Genomic DNA, 16859 nt, shown 5'->3' with positions numbered 1-16859 from the left:
TACATTTGTCTTTTTTGGTTATCATTGAAGCAATGTAAATGGGTTATTTAACATCAAGAGCATTCTAATTCACAGTTTTCCTTGAAAGTTTGTAGAAAGTTGAAATAAGGGTATAAATAAATGAAGTTTGTAGCAGATTGCCTCAATGATGCTGAATCCTGCTAAAGAAACTCAGTAGCATTGTTAATAGCACAGAATCAGGAAGAAAAGCTCTTTAAGGTTTATTTTTGGGCCTGGCACACACAAGTTGTTAATCTAGGTAATCCAAACTTCAGTTGTATTACATCTTTATATATTGGGTTGTTTTTTTTTTTTTTCAAACAGCATTTCTGGACATTATGTTTTGCACAGTGCATTGTCCCAAAGTTGAATTAATCTGGTTTTCTGTGTGCCCTTCTCTGAAGTCAGATTGTCCTTTGAGTCAAAGGGTTTTTGTGTCTTATAAACTGTGAGAGACACCATCAGCTGACATTTTCATATTCACATATATTATATCCACCATTTTTCAGGGTCAAGCTGTTTTTTGTTGGTTTTTTTTTTTTTTTTTTTCCTGGAGAATACGTGTACATCTCATTGCCTAGCAAGCAACAGCAGGCATCTGCAAAATACAGACCAAGGGAAGGCAAGAGAACTTTCATGAATTTCTTTCTAGACCAGGTACACTCAACCTGTTATAAAGCAGACAAAATTGTCCCTGAAGCAGGCAAGTGTTCAGTGACTGCAACCAGTTCCTGAGGAGCCATGTCAAGGATTGCTGCCATATGTAACTTGTTTCTAAATAGGGATATTTCTATAAACAGGGATATTTCTATAAGCATCTAAGACTTGCAGCACATGTAAAACACAGGAATGGCAAAAGCACTTTGTACACAGAAGCTGACAACTTTGCTAAAAATGCCATCTGCAAAAAAAAGTCTGAAAATGAAGAGAATGTGGATTAGCATATGTGCTAAAAATGTTTTCTGAAACATTCTAGCATCATTTTACTGAGGGAGATCAGGGCCTTTCTTCACCAAATGGCTGTTAAACACCTCTCCTAAGATATTCAAATGCATCTGTGCTGGAGACATGAATCCCTAACAACTTCCTTTCCTTGAATTCTAAATTGCACAGCCATCAGCCACTGAACTTGCCCATGTCTTCACTTCCTAATTCTTTGCTCTTTCTTCAGTGCCTTGCTCAAGATGTTGGCACCACAGGAGATGAACCAAATTTAATGGAACACTAGATGCAGAAATTGGACAGCTTAAAAGAGTTTCAAATGGCTGCAATGTAGTGAGACGTCCCTGAAAGTAAAGGCAGGGCCCTGGCTTGCATGAGCCTCATAAGGCAAAAAAGCCTTTTGGTGGCCTCTTGTATATAAAACTGCCTGAATATTTGTTGTTCCCTTCCAGTTTGCACCCTTGTAGTGAGGTACTTCCTTGCTAAATAGCAGTGAGGTGCATCTTCCTCAATGCTTGTTTCTCCAAATTTTGAACAAGACCTTTCTCCCTCTTCTCTGGACCCACTGAAATTCTCTGACAAGGTCAGACTGCACTGGGAATTTCCATTACTGGTGTGCTTTATGTTAGTGCCCCCTAAGACTGCCAGCTTATCAAAAGCCATAATGCACAAGTAATTGTTCTCTATCATTCCTGCTTGCTTCATTAATTTTCCACCAATCAATTTAATACTCTCTAGCACTGGTATAGAGTCGTTATACATAGAAAGAGAAGCAATAAATGTGCCAAAAGAAGCTGAAGTTTAGGGCAGAGAGTGGAGGAGCCATTTAAAGCTATGGAGAAAGAAGTATTCTGTTATTGGTGACAAGAAGACTAAGATCAGTCTTTTGTTGTCCTTGTCCTTGCCACCTTCATTTCCGTGGTCAGCATAGTCAGGAATTGTAATGCTGGTCAAATTTTGAAAGGAAACTTTACAAAAAGAGAAGATTCAAGGAACTGATGATATGGTTCATCAGAGAGCCTTAAAGGAAAAAGAGGCGTGAAATTATTCACTGGAGCAATCCCAAATACTCCAAATGGAGTGCATTACACTGGAATTGGGCTCCTTGATTTTATTCTCCTTGTGTTGCTCACCGTTGTCATGGATATTACTGCAGCCAGTGGAAGCTGGGTTTTTTTCTGTCAGTCCATAAGATTTCAAACATATAAAAGTCATCCTGTTTGTATCAACAAGAATCATGCTCACAGGACCCTGTGTGGAAGCTGATCCAACATAAATCCTCAATGCCACCTTGCAGCAGGGCAAAAATATTGCTGGAAAAGTTGATGAATTATGGGATCTCAAAGTCGGGAGAATTTGATAATCTGACAACCTCTGGGCTCCAAAACCACAACCAGGTTAGTGTGGCATTGCCACATGCTCTTAGTATCCCAGAGATCTATAAAATTAGCAGACAACTGTGAGAGAATAATAAGCAAGTCTCAAAAGTGTCAAACAGAACAGCACAGGTGAGCATCAGTTTGGCAGAGAATTAATGTACCAAGATGAGGCATCACTCACTAGAACTGCTCTTGAGTTTTAAACTCCTTAAAATCTGAAAAGTTAAAACACGGATGCTCCTCATGAATTATCAGTGTATCATCACCAGTTAGAAGGAAAGTGCAATAAGAACTTGTCTAGGCATTTCTGCCCTGTATAATTATGCTTGAAAGTTGAAAATCCTGCTTTGTTTCAAGCAACTGGCCCCTGACAATGGACAAAATTTGTGGCTCCATCAAAACAAACAAACAAACCAAAAAGCAAAGGAAAATAGAAGAGAACAGTAGAAAATGCAGGGTTGTGTTTGCATCCAGTGGATGATAGGTAGAGAAAAAAGAAAGCAAAATAATGAAATGAAATGACAGGTTTTGAAATATGCCTAGTGAAAGATAGAACAAAATTAAATCTGACCTAGATGCTGGGACTGTATGAAACAGATATTTGTAATTAGTCGATGGAGAGATGTAGATAGAAGTGCTTATGAGTCCACACAGCTGTTTTTATCATCAACTTTAGTAGGAAGTCAACTTAACAAAACGAAAGCCATCAGATATAGAATTTGTTTATTCCCTCATCTTCCCCTTACACAACTCTTATGTTTTATTATTGTGATAGAGAAATTAAATAAGCTTTCCCAGTAGTGCTACAGTGTATGAAATGAAGCTGAGGACTAAACTTTTACACTCAAAGTTTTTTATTTTCTATTATTCATATTTATGTATATGGGATAGAAATAGTGCCTAAGTCCTTCTGCTGCTCTTTGCTTTCCTTTCTTTCTTATAGTTCAGTCTGACAGTGGAGTTTATCTATATTATTATTTTGAAGGTGAGAGTGGTCAATCCTTGTTTCTACAGGGCTTCACATATTAATTTTGCAAACTCAAAATATTAAAATAATAGGGGAAAGCATAGCATACCCCCACTCCAGACTACAGGACAATTAGCTCCTCCAATCTTTTGATTTATTTGTCTGTAATTTATGTTATACCTCACTTGTGCTTAATCCTGTTCATCTCTATGTTGTGCTCTGTGCACTGCAGGGCAGCCCAATTGCCCAAGTCTTTCTGCTGTGCTGAAAGGTTGGGCTGTAATTTAGTTTCTGCTTGGCCAGCAGAGGTTTGTGGTAGCATGACACTGCTTGCTGAGTTTATTTTTCCTGTGACCCTTACTGTCAATAGCAAACCTAAAATAGACTTGTATCCCCTCTGGCTTTGCTCTGAAGTTTGCTTGTCAGCCCAGCTGCCGCTGATTATTAGCAAGTGCTTCTTGTAAGTGATAAATACAAATCTCAAAGGGATACTTAATTTCATTGTTTACTTCTGTGTTCAGACTAAACAAAGAATGTATTCTTTGTTCCTGTATTAAAGAATGATGGGTACAGTGCTTCAGTTTTGAAAGCTTCTCAGTGCAATTTTTAAGAGATTGTCTAAGTCCTTGTGCACGCTCCTGAAAAGACATTTTGAGGGCATGTACAACTTGTGGCTCGCATCTAGGAAGTCAGTGAATCCTCCTCATCCCTCCTCAGTGTTGCAGACATGTTGTGATTCCCAAAAGAAGCATCTTCTCTTTCTTCCAGGTCTTATCTGAGCAGAAAACAGCCAACATGTTGCTTCTTACTGAATGGAGTGCCATAAAATTACCCAGTGATAATTACCTTACCTTAGTGAAGGTTCTCTGACTACAGTAAATTACCCAGCAGACCTCAGTAAAAATTAATTGTGTAAATCTACCCCAGAGGCTGCTTTTGAAGCCTTAAAGTGAAATCAAATCATTTGAACTTCAAACCTAATCATCGTGCTTCTAAAATGGCAGCTGCGATGTGATCCGTGCTAATGGACTCAGTGAGATTTTGCTCAAAAGCTGACCACACTCCCAAATGACAGCACTAATAAGCTAAATATGTGTTATGTAAAGAAGTGTCTAGAGAGGCAATTTTGAGTAAATTCCACACTGGCAGACACAGATGTGCAGCGAATTGTCGGCCTGACAAATCTATAGCTGTCAGCTAACTTGCTTCCACATGCTATTCCAACATATCTGTGGGATAGGCACACTTCTTCTTTTGTGAGCTGTTATTAGATTCTTTTGCAATGAACATCTGGACTTGACTTTAAAATTAGGCAGCCATTCCATGAGAATGTTGGAATTGCTGTCCTGGAAATAAAGGTATTGATTTTGCATTAAGTAAAGAAAGCCCTGGGAGTGCAGCAGGCTGTGGATCGGATCAGCCACGCGCTGGTGCAGCCATGTAGAACACGGGGTGTCTGTGTGTGCACGTGTGTCTGACAGCACCCTGCCCCTCTCACTCCTGATGTAACAGCAAATGGAGGCTTCCCTGATGGCAAGATGGGTCCAGAATTTCTGCTGGTGCAAGCCGAGTCATTTCATCAGAGAGTTCCCTGATGCTCGCTAGGAGAGTTTAGCACACATTTCTGCGTGGCTGCTTTCAAGTTTTTGTTGGAATATAGTTTCTAAAATACACATTCTTAACAAAAGTGAGTAAAAAATGTGTGTGAATATATAAAAATTTATTAATTGTAGTATATAATGTACTGCACCTTCATATAGCACTACATGAACTAAAGCATTCTAAAAACAGGCAAGAAAAAAGTCCTGCATAGTTGGGTGCTGGACCCTGTATCTTTGATGAATGTCTAAAAGACTCAGAACTGCCCATCAGAACAGTATATAGAGACAAAAAACCCTGTGTTCCTTAAGTCCTAATGTTCAATTCTAATGAATGTCACATGTTAAATATGTTAGTGGCTCTTCAAGGTGCCTGTCTCTACCCAGACTTGCTGACTTTTTGTAGCTCCGAAAGGGCAGATGTGTGCCCATGCAAAAGCACACAAAATGGAATGCTTCTTAGCTATAATAAAATAGGAGAGCAAAGGAAAACTTTGCTGCCTACATATGGTCCTTCTGTACTGTAAATGATTAAAATATGTGTCCCACATTCATTTTCTTTAAGCTGTGTGGCCATTTGTCTTTTTGAAGCTGATTCTAATTTTCTCTTCATGTACTCCTTTCTCTTTACTTATTTTAGTTGTTTCCCCCCATTTTGTGCTTAAAAAAACAGCTTTGCTTTTGCACTTTGGCATATCTCCTCTGATTTCCTTTTTTTTCCCCCCTTTTGATTTGTGATATGTGTTCCCAGAACTTTCCCAGAGTTAAGCGACATCTATGCTTTAGGAATAAGGGCACATCTCCCTTTTTTTTTTGGAAGTAGCTTTTACTCCCTAGGCAGAGCATAGGTTTATCTGAAGTGAAGAAAATTTGAGACTTAAAAGCAATTTCTTTCACTGATGCTCATCTCTTTGGTTTCTAATCAGTCAACAGAGTTGTTGGTCATTCTCATTTGCTTGTGACCATCTCTTCCTTATACTCTGTGGCACCCCAACAGACACACTGGCTGGAAGTAAAATCTGGTAACATTTGGTGTGATTACGCACTGCCACAACCTTTGTATGGACAATCTGGCAAGAGATGCATCCCCAGAGTCAGAAAATGCTATGTTAACTAGGATAATAAGGTGTCATAGCATAGCCTTTCAATTTTTCTTTGATTTTATTTTTAACATTGCCCCAAAATACTAGATGAACTCAAACAAATAGCCTGTGTATTGAATCAGGAGTGAAAATAGTTGCAATTCTTGTGAGAATTGAAACATGTTTTGATGTTGCCAAGAGAGAAAATGTCTGTGTGATGATGACTTCCACCAATGAGTTTAACCACACAATTCTCGTGTAACTTCTGATACAGTGAAAAGACCTGGATTTTCCAGGCACATAATTCCCTAGAGTCACCAAAAAAAAAAACCAACTCACCTGAGATTTGCACATCCAGGGCTTTGCGGTTCTCTTTTTCAAACTAGCATGATTTTTCTCTCTTCCTACAACCATTTTATCATGGAATAATTTGAGTGGTTTAGGGCTGTGATACCTCAGAGACCTCTGGACCTTGTGGAAGGAGGCCAATATTTGATGCTTGATCTTATTGATTAAAGCCACCTTTTGTTCCAGCTTAAGAAGAAAGAGAGGGCTCTATTTTCTGTCTGATGTGCAGACAGGATCTTGGTTTCTTACAAAGCCTCTGATCACAGATGATCTCTGTAAGCCTAAAGCAAGCAGGGATGTCCTTCACTTTCAATGAAAACCTGTGAGCTCTTCAGGTTCCTGGACAGAAGCTCATGAGGAAAAGCTGGATGTTTTCAGAAATGGTTTCCTGAATCTGAAAGGAGATTCTGAGCACTGTTTGTGCTTTTGTCTTTCACTGATGGAATGCTGTGACCTTGAGAAGGAGACAGTTCTGGTGTCTTCCAGTTGACTCTCATATAAATTTATCCTTTTTACACATTCAGGTTCCCACACAAGACTCACCCATGTAGTGACACTCAACCAACCCAAACAGGTTTGGGTTTTGTTTTGGTTTTTTGTTCCTGTGAATGTTAATATGGAAAATAAATAGATCTCAATACAATACTTTGCGGACCAGCTGCTGGTCTGTCTCCCTTAAAGGAGGGATGTTTCTATACTTACCAGTGTCAGATGCAGATAAAAACAGTAATAATGAGAATGCAATTTAAAAGCTACAGTTTCAGTACTCTACATTTCTTCATATTGAATGAAAATTAAGTAAAATGTTAATTATATAGCTCAATAATTATGTAAGCACTTTGTTAATTAGTACAGTTACATTTATTAAACTTTTCATACTGGTGAATGCCTGAAACAAATGAAACTTAAAGGATAGTTACTGTACACAGTAAAGGATGATATCTGTGAACAGAAAAGTTCACTGCTACAATTTGCATGTTTAAATGAGATCAATTAGGTTAATGATGGATGAAAATAAGAAATCCATTATTTAAATGCAAAATAATTCATAAACTTGTAAGTCCATTTACTGCCAAACTTTCATCTTTCAAAAGGGATATCCAGTTCAAAGGGTTAATGTACAGTCCTGACCTTTACCATCTGGAGGTTTATGTTCAAATATGGTTTACAAGTGAAATATAATCTAATTTATTTCTCTGCAAAATCTTATGTAGAAAATCCACAGGGTAGCTTGTCTACTCTGCATAAAATCTTTGAAATCTGGTGTGGGCAGGAAGATATTCCATGTGCCTGTTGTGTGACTAAGAGAGGGCTCCAGAGGGTTTTAAAGGCAGTTTGGGGGGACGGTTTAATAATATTAAAAGTAGGAAAGACTAGCAAGCAGGTGAGACACTCTGGAGGAAAAGATAAAAAAACAAATTGAGAGATCCTTACCAAAACCTCCCAAGGAAGAGCAGTTTGCCATTCACAAGGGTGGAATTAATATTTTCAAGAAAATCAAATTTTCATTTCCTGGTGGTACTGCGTAGTTATTTGTGTACAGACTAAATTTTTATAGTGTCTAATATCTGATATGAATGTCAGAGAAAGGACTGAAGAGATATTTGGAAATGCTGAGCATCCGGAGCTCTCATTTAACTCCTCCAACAGTTATGGATGTTCTCAAGTTCTTAAACCATATTCAAGATAATTCAAGTCAGACACAACAGAACAATGAAGGCTTTAAACAAAAGAATCTGAGAAAGCAAAAGATAAAATTACACTGAAAGGTCATGCACTCTCTTAAAGTTCAGCATTTTTTTATAACGTGGTTTAGGCAGAAGACTTTTTTTTGTCTTTTCTTTTTTTCCTTCTCTTAACAGCCAAAGTGAGATAAAACATAAATAAGTTTGAGAGAACACAGTATAAGGCAATGGAGATGCTAAATGAAACAGATTTTACTGTTTACTCTGAAAAAGTGGCATGACAAAAATAATTAAACACGATGAAAGTTGTAAAAACAAGCTTCATCACTTGCATTCACTGGAGAAAACAGAACTAATTTGCAAAGAAAATATTGGTTCTACCATATCATTCATGTGTGTATGGGACTTATTGCATAATTCAGAAACCAGTGACCCATTCTGCCAAGCCACGTAACGGGGAGTGGCTGTTGTCTGGTGCTATCCCCATGGAGGTGTGTGGCACGCTCAGAGCTGGAGTGACAGGGCCACTCTGTCCTCCACTAATTCAGCAGGGGCTACTGATGTGCTCACATTTATCTCTGCCTGTGTGAAGGCCAAGCACAGAGTAGGTAAGAATGATCAAAGAGCACATTATGTGACAAAGGCATGGTAAAGCTGTCAACATTTGAAATGGAGCAGGAGGGAACTGTGGAGCTTAGGTGTTGTACTTCCAGCTTCTTTTTCCTGCTCCCAAAACTCCAAGCCACATGTTATGTACCACCACATTTCACATCCTTAATTGTGCTTCAGCAATTGTGGGGAAGGAGCCTGGCATGAGCAGCAGGTGAGGTGCTGAAACAAGTCCAATGGATATCTTTAACAAAGTACCACATAATCAATGCCCACAGAATTAGTAACTTAATGGTTTCCTGCCAGGTTGGTACTCAAATTGAGGCATTCATGTAATGTGAGTGTCAGGAGGGAATATTTAACTGATCAATCTTTCTTTTCCCCCACATTGGCATCCACTTTCTTGTTTTGCGTCCAGGAGAGTGCATTTACACTCTCCTGTTACAAGCTGTTATTACTCTTTCCTACCACAAACATAATTTTAAAATAAACCAGATGAGATTAAGGATGACACAACAGAATTCATCAAAGAATCTCAGGTAACAAAGGGACCATATGCTGTTTCTGGTTCTGCTTAACTGCAAAGCAGTTTTAAAGGAGTACAAAAAGAAGGCATTGGAATATCCATTTGGATATGGTACCAAGTATTCACTTCTGTCAAACCTAAGTATTGAAGTACTATCATAAGGCTTAATCTCACAGTGTTGTTGAATACTTTTATTGAAATTAAATGCCATTGCAATGGCACAATTGCTTGAATGAGATTGACTCACCCACAAATATTACTAAATGAATAATTTTCAGATACATAATATTGATTTTTTTTCTCTCATCTATTTAAGCAATGAGTTATTCCATTTTTTTCTGAAGCAGAGTATCAAACTTCCTGCATCTGCCAGGCTACTTTGGTGAAGTTACCAAGGCAGACTTGCACCTAAGTGCTTATTCAAGGCAGCAGTGCACAGACAGAAGCCATGCTGCTTGCCATTTACAAAATAAGCCAAATTTGTGGAAATGCTGATTCACAGCTGTAGGATGCACAGCTGGTAAGTGTAAAAGCTATTAAAATGGTGAGCACTTGCACAGAACTGATTAAAGTGCTCCTCTCTCCTCTTTCTCATCTCATTTAGGATATCCAATCTGATGCTTATTTTTGTGCATGCTGGAGTGGTTTGTCCTTGGAATTTACTTTCAAAGTCTCTTCTTTCCTAAGCTTATTTTCTTACATTTTTTAGAAACAGGAATGAAATTATATAGGACTACAAAGTTTTCAATGAGCTTTGTAATTGCTATCCATGTATGAAAATTATAATCTTATAGTTTTTGAAGGAAAAAAAAAGTTCCTGAAACTTGCCTGTGCTCACTCCAGTGCTAATTAATTTAGAAAGTAAATATATCATCATTTTCAGAGGTATCTGCTTATTTTATCTTTGCATCTGGAAATGATGGAAAGGTTCCAAAGATATAAGAGAGAGAAAAAGCGCAATGAAAAATGTAGAAGGCTGTGACATAAATAGATTTCACAAACATGCATTTTGAAGAAAAACAGACAAAAATGGGTAGACAATAAATGAATTAGTCTCTCAGGAAAACTTTTAAAATCTTATCATCTGGCAGCCATTTATTACCAGGCAGCAATAATCTTTTATTATCAGACTGTTAGATTTTATAACATTTTTTAAAATGATAGCACCAGAACTGTTGTTGTGCACTGCCACACTAAAATATCTGAGAAATTTATGAAAGCTTTTCAGTATTCAGAAGGTTTGCAGTCATAAAATAAAACCATGAAGTAAAGACATGCTGTTGGTAGCTCATAATTTAGCTAAACCTGAAAGGAGAAAAATGTGTTGTAATGAACCAGTTATAGTAACTTGCAGTCTGGTACAAAGAGAAAAGGGTGGTTTGTGTTCAAATCAAAAAAACAACAACAAGGTAATTATATTTATTAAAAATAGCATGGTAAATCTTAGTATTATAGATCCAGGCAGCAGGTGCTGCTGCACAAGATTAAGTGATTAATTCAGAACTTGGAGTATTCTGGAAATAGTCAGTGGGTAATGGGAGGAAGGTGGGGGTTATCCCTTTCCTTGCCAGATGACCTGGCAGCCATGACATGGATGTTACACCACAGAAAAGATCTGTGTGTTTTATCTGGGCTGCCTGGAGCTCAGCTGAGTGTATCCTGAACTGGCGAGTAATTAATAAGACATGTTCCCTGTGTTGCTTAGGGTCCAGGAAGGTAAAACCTGGCATCCATGGGATGCTCAGTGATCAGAGTGGGAAGAGCTGCTCTGTCACACAAGCACAGCTTTCTTCCTGAATGGATCCTTCATCGTATTCCACCCTGTTGGGTCCAGTAGTGCTCTGCTAGGTTGTTAAACAAAGCCTTTTCTTACTAGCAGTGCTTTTAAGGCTTTTAAAATCATTGAGTATAGGAGAAAATTTCTAGTGACAAAAGGTAATTAAAGCCATCTACTCATCATCCTAAAAGATGAAATAAGGAGGTGGTATCAGTGCTTTTAGCAGGAGGAGTGTAAGTAACACTTGTAGCACAGCCTGATGTATTGTGAGCGCTTGCTTCCCCTGACAAATGCAGCCAGCAAAGTGTTTGCCCCTTCCTGGACCTCTCCTGCGTCTTTCCTTTTGCTGTTAACATAATTTGCACCCAAACAGCAAGTCCAGCAAGGATCACAGGTTTCATTCCAACTAACTCAGCTTCTTGCTGCAGCTTGAGGGACATTCATAACACAAACTACAGAGACAGAGTCACTTTTAAAGGAAAGATGCATCAGAATCAAAGTATTCCAGCAGAGGCTTGGGGTCAAATGATGTTAATGAGCTGCTTTCAATTATTTATGACACAATTAGGGACAAGATTGTTTCTGCCCTGGTTTTGAGATAGACACCTGACAATTTGGCTGCATGGAAACCCATCAGTTAGAAGAGCCTTGTTTTGGAGGTTTAATGTGTTTGTTGTAGTGATATGTTGTGTAGAGCTGTTAGGTTTTTGTTCATCACATGCAAATGTTTGACCAGCTGTGTCTCCTTTTGTTCTACAGTTTTCACACAGTTTAGCCCTTTTTGCTAGGGCTTTCAAGACTAAATAGGACATTGTGGCAAAAAGAAAGAGAAAATAAGCACAGAATCCCTCATGTTTTAAGAAAAAGAGATTTAGGCAGCATATATCACACTGATGTGGGCTGTGCATACAGAAAAGAACCTGACCAACGGATTTTTCCTTTTGATCCCCAAAGACTCATAAACTAAAATAATTCAAAAGATTTATCTTTCTCTATGCACCTTGTATATATTGAACATTATATGTTACTGTCACCAAATGGGACATGTTTTCTGTGCTAGGTATTTTAATATTCTGCAACAGAAAAAAAAAAGCTTTCTTTGATGAAGGAAAAGGAAGAAATCAAGAGAAATGTGATTTCTGCTTGACACTATATCCTGAGTTGACTAATCCACCACTATCACCCAGTTTCTTAAAATTATGCGAACCAAGCTACCCAAAACTAAAAGTTGAGACCAGTATTACTTTATGAATTAATTATTACTTAGACAGTAAATACAATCTTTTGGTTTTAAATATTAATTATTGGATTGCATTAATCTTGAGAAAATCATGCTAAACATGTACAAAAAGATCCAAACATTTGGCAAAATTACTGTATAGCATATGAGACCTTAAATGGATAATACTACAGGAGGTTTTAATTGAAATGTGGAAGAAACCACATCTTCTGTGATGCCATTTTACTTTGGGAAGTAGGAATCACAGACTTCATGCAATAAACGAGTTTATTTATTGCCCTTTGTATGAAATAAGTGTGGAAATATAATTGCCCTAGCTGAGAATATATTTGTTGCCAGTTTGGACAGGCAGAAAAAAGTTTTCCTAAGTTTGTGTTGGTATTAGTATAATATCTAAGATCTGCATATGGCATTGTGTTGACATTTATTTAATTTATTTTAAAAAAATCTTATTTAAACATTCAAAAATGTTGTCATCTTTGAAACATAAGAAAGCTACTCTGAGGCCACCAGATCAAAAAGTACTTTAAAAAAATTAAGTAATTTCTTTGCATGTAAAGCCCAAGGATGAATGTACCAAAGATGCTACAGATTGACACTTTTCTAGGAAAAAGGTGGGGATTTTTAAAGTTTTATGAGTTTTTCTTTTCATAAATATCCTAATTTAGCTCTAGAAAACCTTTCTAAGTATTAAATGAAGGATATATTCCGTGTTATGTTTGCAATGAATGTAAATGGAGGCAATTTGCACAGTACTGAATTGTTTGAGGAATTCTAACTCATGATGTGTATTGGGCTAAAAAATTTCTAATACCTAGGTTTGTTTTTTTTAGTGTGTCAGAATATCCTGCTTTACCCAAACTAGAAAATAGGTAGGAAAAAGAGCCTTTTCAGATTCAAAGTGAAATCTTAGTTCAAAATCTGTCTGGAAAGGAGACTTTGGCATTCCTGGCTGACCTCTGCTACTGCATGAGAGGTCCTTGCACTCTGAACCAGACCAAAATCTTAATCCATGAACTCCAAAGGCTGAATGATCTAATCTCTAAATTACTGCCAATAAGTAGTTTGCTGATCTGATCAACATAGAGTGAGCACTTCAGTACTCAGTGGAGTAAGTAACCTCTTTTACTCATAAATCACTGCATGGTGTCTAATAACTGATCTTGATGGATTGATTAGCACTTCTCAGAAAAATCAAATTATGTCTAAGTGAGGGAGTGCAGAAGTGGCTTCCTGAGTCATGGAGGTAGAACAGGCCTCTTAAATGTAGACTGCTGAAGTACAGGACCCTTGGGATTAGTAATTCTACCCTTGTAAAGGAAAAGAAGGAGGTGAACTTGTCTGTTCTGCTTTCAGCCACATTGGAAGATATTTGGGGTGTTAAGCTTAAACTTCATAGCAAATTATTGCTTTTTTTTTTTTAATCTATAACTCAGCAGAAAAATTTGCAAATTAGGAACCCTGACTTGGATCTGTACATCTGATACAATATTCCTGTGTAAATTTCTGCAGAGGAGAACCACTAAGACTTTTTCTGTTAATCCTCCTTTCACTGGAACCCCAATGGAAGCTGAGATTTACCTTTTAACAGAATGTGTAGAGAAATCTAGGGGCAAGGAGTTTATATTGCAGCTAAAGTAATACATATATTAAAAATACCTGGAGGAAAGACTGCTGCATGGTTCTTTGGAGTGCATTTTCAGCACTCTTGGAATTCTGATGACTAAAAGATTATGAATATTCCTAATCCTGATTAGTCTACTGCCTCCAATTGTTTCTTACAAATGTCAATGAAATATATGTGCTCTACCCACGCTAACATCTGCCCAAGAACAAAGGTGGTCTTATTTTCTGTTTCTGGGATTGTAATTACATTGACTGAAGATGATTACATTAGGGAGGGATTATTTGATAAAACAGGATCATAACCTGTGTTCCTATCATAACCTCATGGTAATGCTACCACTTTGTCTGACAAAATGATTTTTCATGTGCTTATTCCTACACACCTGTTGCTTATTAATGCTTTAGGATGCAAAGGATTATAGTCTGATTTAGTGATCCAGCCAGAGCTGTGAGTTCCATGAAAGGTTTTGCTTAGAACGGATGGGACCAAGGACTTCTGAAGATACGTATGAAAAACAGCCCAAATTCCACTTTTACTATCATGGCACTAAGAAGAAACTAGTAGAGATTAATTGTTTGATTGTGTTGTTGGCCTGTTTTACAATCCTAGCAAGCTTGTTTGCTTTTATGAATTCAGGTTTCCATATTTACACTGAGTTTGTTGAAACTCAGTGCACATGAAGTGTAACATAACTTATCGTGAGGGATTTTTTCCAGCAGCTTTCATGTGATTACTTTATATGAGTAAGTTTATGTGAAGGAATTTAATCCTGCATGTAACCTTATAAAGGCTTGGTGATAAAATAATATAAATATATACTGAAGTCTGTTTTATTTCAAACAGTGTAAAAGCAACAAGTACTTTCTGAAAGTAAACACACCTTTAAGCATAGATCTTTTTAAGAGCAAAGGTCTAGTGACTGATGAGAACCACCTTTATTTTGAAAATAGCTTCAAAGAGATTAAATCTGTCAGTTATGCAGTTCCACAAGGTATGAATGTTGCCATTAGTTGCTACTAAAAGTAAAACCAAAGTCAGGTGTTGAAGTGTTTAATTTCTTCATGTATCAGATCAGATTTTTACTGGTATAAGCTGGTATCAATTTTCCACATATATTTACTGATTTTGTGTGTTGCTGAAGCTGACATAGCCTGATCAAAAATAGATAAATCTTCCCAAAGCGTTGGAATGGATTTCCCAGGCTTGTGAGATGAGATGAGCCCAAATCCCAGAAAGATGGATGAAGCAGAATCACTCAGTGGAACTTTTGCCTTTGGTCTGCTGAATCATGACAGGTTATAAAAAAAAAAAAAAAAGCATATCATAATTCTTATCTGTAGCTGGTATGGCCAGAAACAAACTAGCAGATTCTGGGCTCATGGAGGTGGCAGATATGTAAAGACATGTTTGAACCTCAGTTCAGGCTGGTGGTAGCAACCAGTTGCAGCTCATAAGTACCTCATGACTCAGACTAGACTGGAGGGCCATGGATGTAACTATAAAAGCCACTGGGTACTGAAAGCAGTGTGTCCCTTTTACTGAGAAAACTTGCTGTGGTGCTTACACCCACATAAACCACTGGTTTTTTTTTTATAGAACTGGACTTTCCCAAAGCTTATGCTTTTTGGAATACTTATCTCCTCCATAATATTCTTAGAACTCAGGATAAGGACATATTTATGGATATTGTAAAGAAAATGTAGTCACCACTCCCTTGTTCAGAAGAATTTTGCTTTGAATACTGGCCCATGGTATTTTATTGTCATGAAATTGCAGGGCTAAATACTAAAAATGTGCAAGTTATTAAAGTTCAGGTAAGTTCAGCTTTGTACATATTGTTATTTTTCTACTGAGTTTAGAGGAGGAGGAAAAGATCTGACCCATATTACTCTTGACTCTGGTTTTTTCTGGTGGTAAAAGGAGATTTTTTTTTTTTTACATTTCTACATTATTTATAACAAGCTGATAAACATATCTGAAAAGAAATCAACCTCTTTCTTGATTTTCTTTCTTTAGGCTGTTTTCTAATGTTGGTGTTTGCTTGAGATCATGTGATATTCCAGTTGTATGATTAATATTTTAAGTGTGACATGTCAAAACTGACAGTATTGATAGAGTACATTTATACTTTTTCAGTTTTTCCAAAATGAGAGTCACAGTGGGAGGTAGTGTTTTGTAATAGCATCTTGTGTTCTGGAAAAGCACCAGTCAGCAGGGTTCTATCATCTTTGTAAAAATAAGATATTTAGGTTAGTTTTGATTCAATTCTGAAGATTTCTTTTAGTTTAAATTATTGATGTGAATGTGAAGATAGAGGGCAGGTTTATCTTAAAAGATTTTCCTTTTTAAATATGCACTTTAATTCTGGAGAGAAATTAAGCATGGCCTAAAAATAAAATATAGAAATAGTAATACTGAGAATAAATAACTCAAAATAGAATATCCAGTTTTTGAAAAAGAATCATTAATAAAATGCAAAAATTTTCCATTGTCGCCTTCCCAGAAAATTATATATTGAATTAAACCCTGTGTTTCCTGCTTTAGAGAAACAAGTAGTTACTGTTTAAGTCAATTAGCAGGGAAAACCACTAGGGAATATATTTCCTACACCCCTTTGTTGTGCCTTAGAGGATGAAACATAAATATAAGACCTTTCTGTGTTAGTAAGCTCCATTTAGAAGTGTGTGGAGAACAGAGAGCTGCCTGGTGGATTAAAGTAGGAATGGGAACTTCAAGCAGGGGCAAGCAGCACTGCATTGATCCATGCAGATGAAAGCTTAATTGTCTGAAATCCCATCTTCAATTTTATTTGGGTCATTTACAGTATTGCAAAAAATGCTGATAATTTTTTAAAATATTTAAGCCAGGAATAATAGCTAGATGGCCCTTTAATTTCTTCCTTCACCTGTGGCTGTCAGGATTACTTCCATCAGAGTTTTGCTCTTTTTCATATTTCTCTGGAAACCTCTTGATCTCATTGCATTAGTTGTCTGTCTCCCTCCCTCCCTCAGTTAAATTCTTCATGTATTCCTATCTGATACTAATTTGCTCCTCTGGTTCAATGTATAGTCAAGAGAGT

At 37.2% G+C, this 16859-nt stretch overlaps 1 protein-coding gene across 3 annotated transcripts in view; it reads left to right on the top strand.

Annotated features, from left to right (window-relative positions):
* Window positions 1-16859, top strand: part of CADM2 (cell adhesion molecule 2) — a 571412-nt gene that overhangs the window by 463877 nt on the left and 90676 nt on the right. The window lies entirely within an intron of this gene.

This window comes from Zonotrichia albicollis, chromosome 2 (assembly GCF_047830755.1).
Source record: "Zonotrichia albicollis isolate bZonAlb1 chromosome 2, bZonAlb1.hap1, whole genome shotgun sequence".
NCBI classification, from domain to species: domain Eukaryota; kingdom Metazoa; phylum Chordata; class Aves; order Passeriformes; family Passerellidae; genus Zonotrichia; species Zonotrichia albicollis.
The sequence above is the reverse complement of the archived record's forward strand: the minus strand, read 5'-3'. Positions and strand labels throughout refer to the sequence as shown.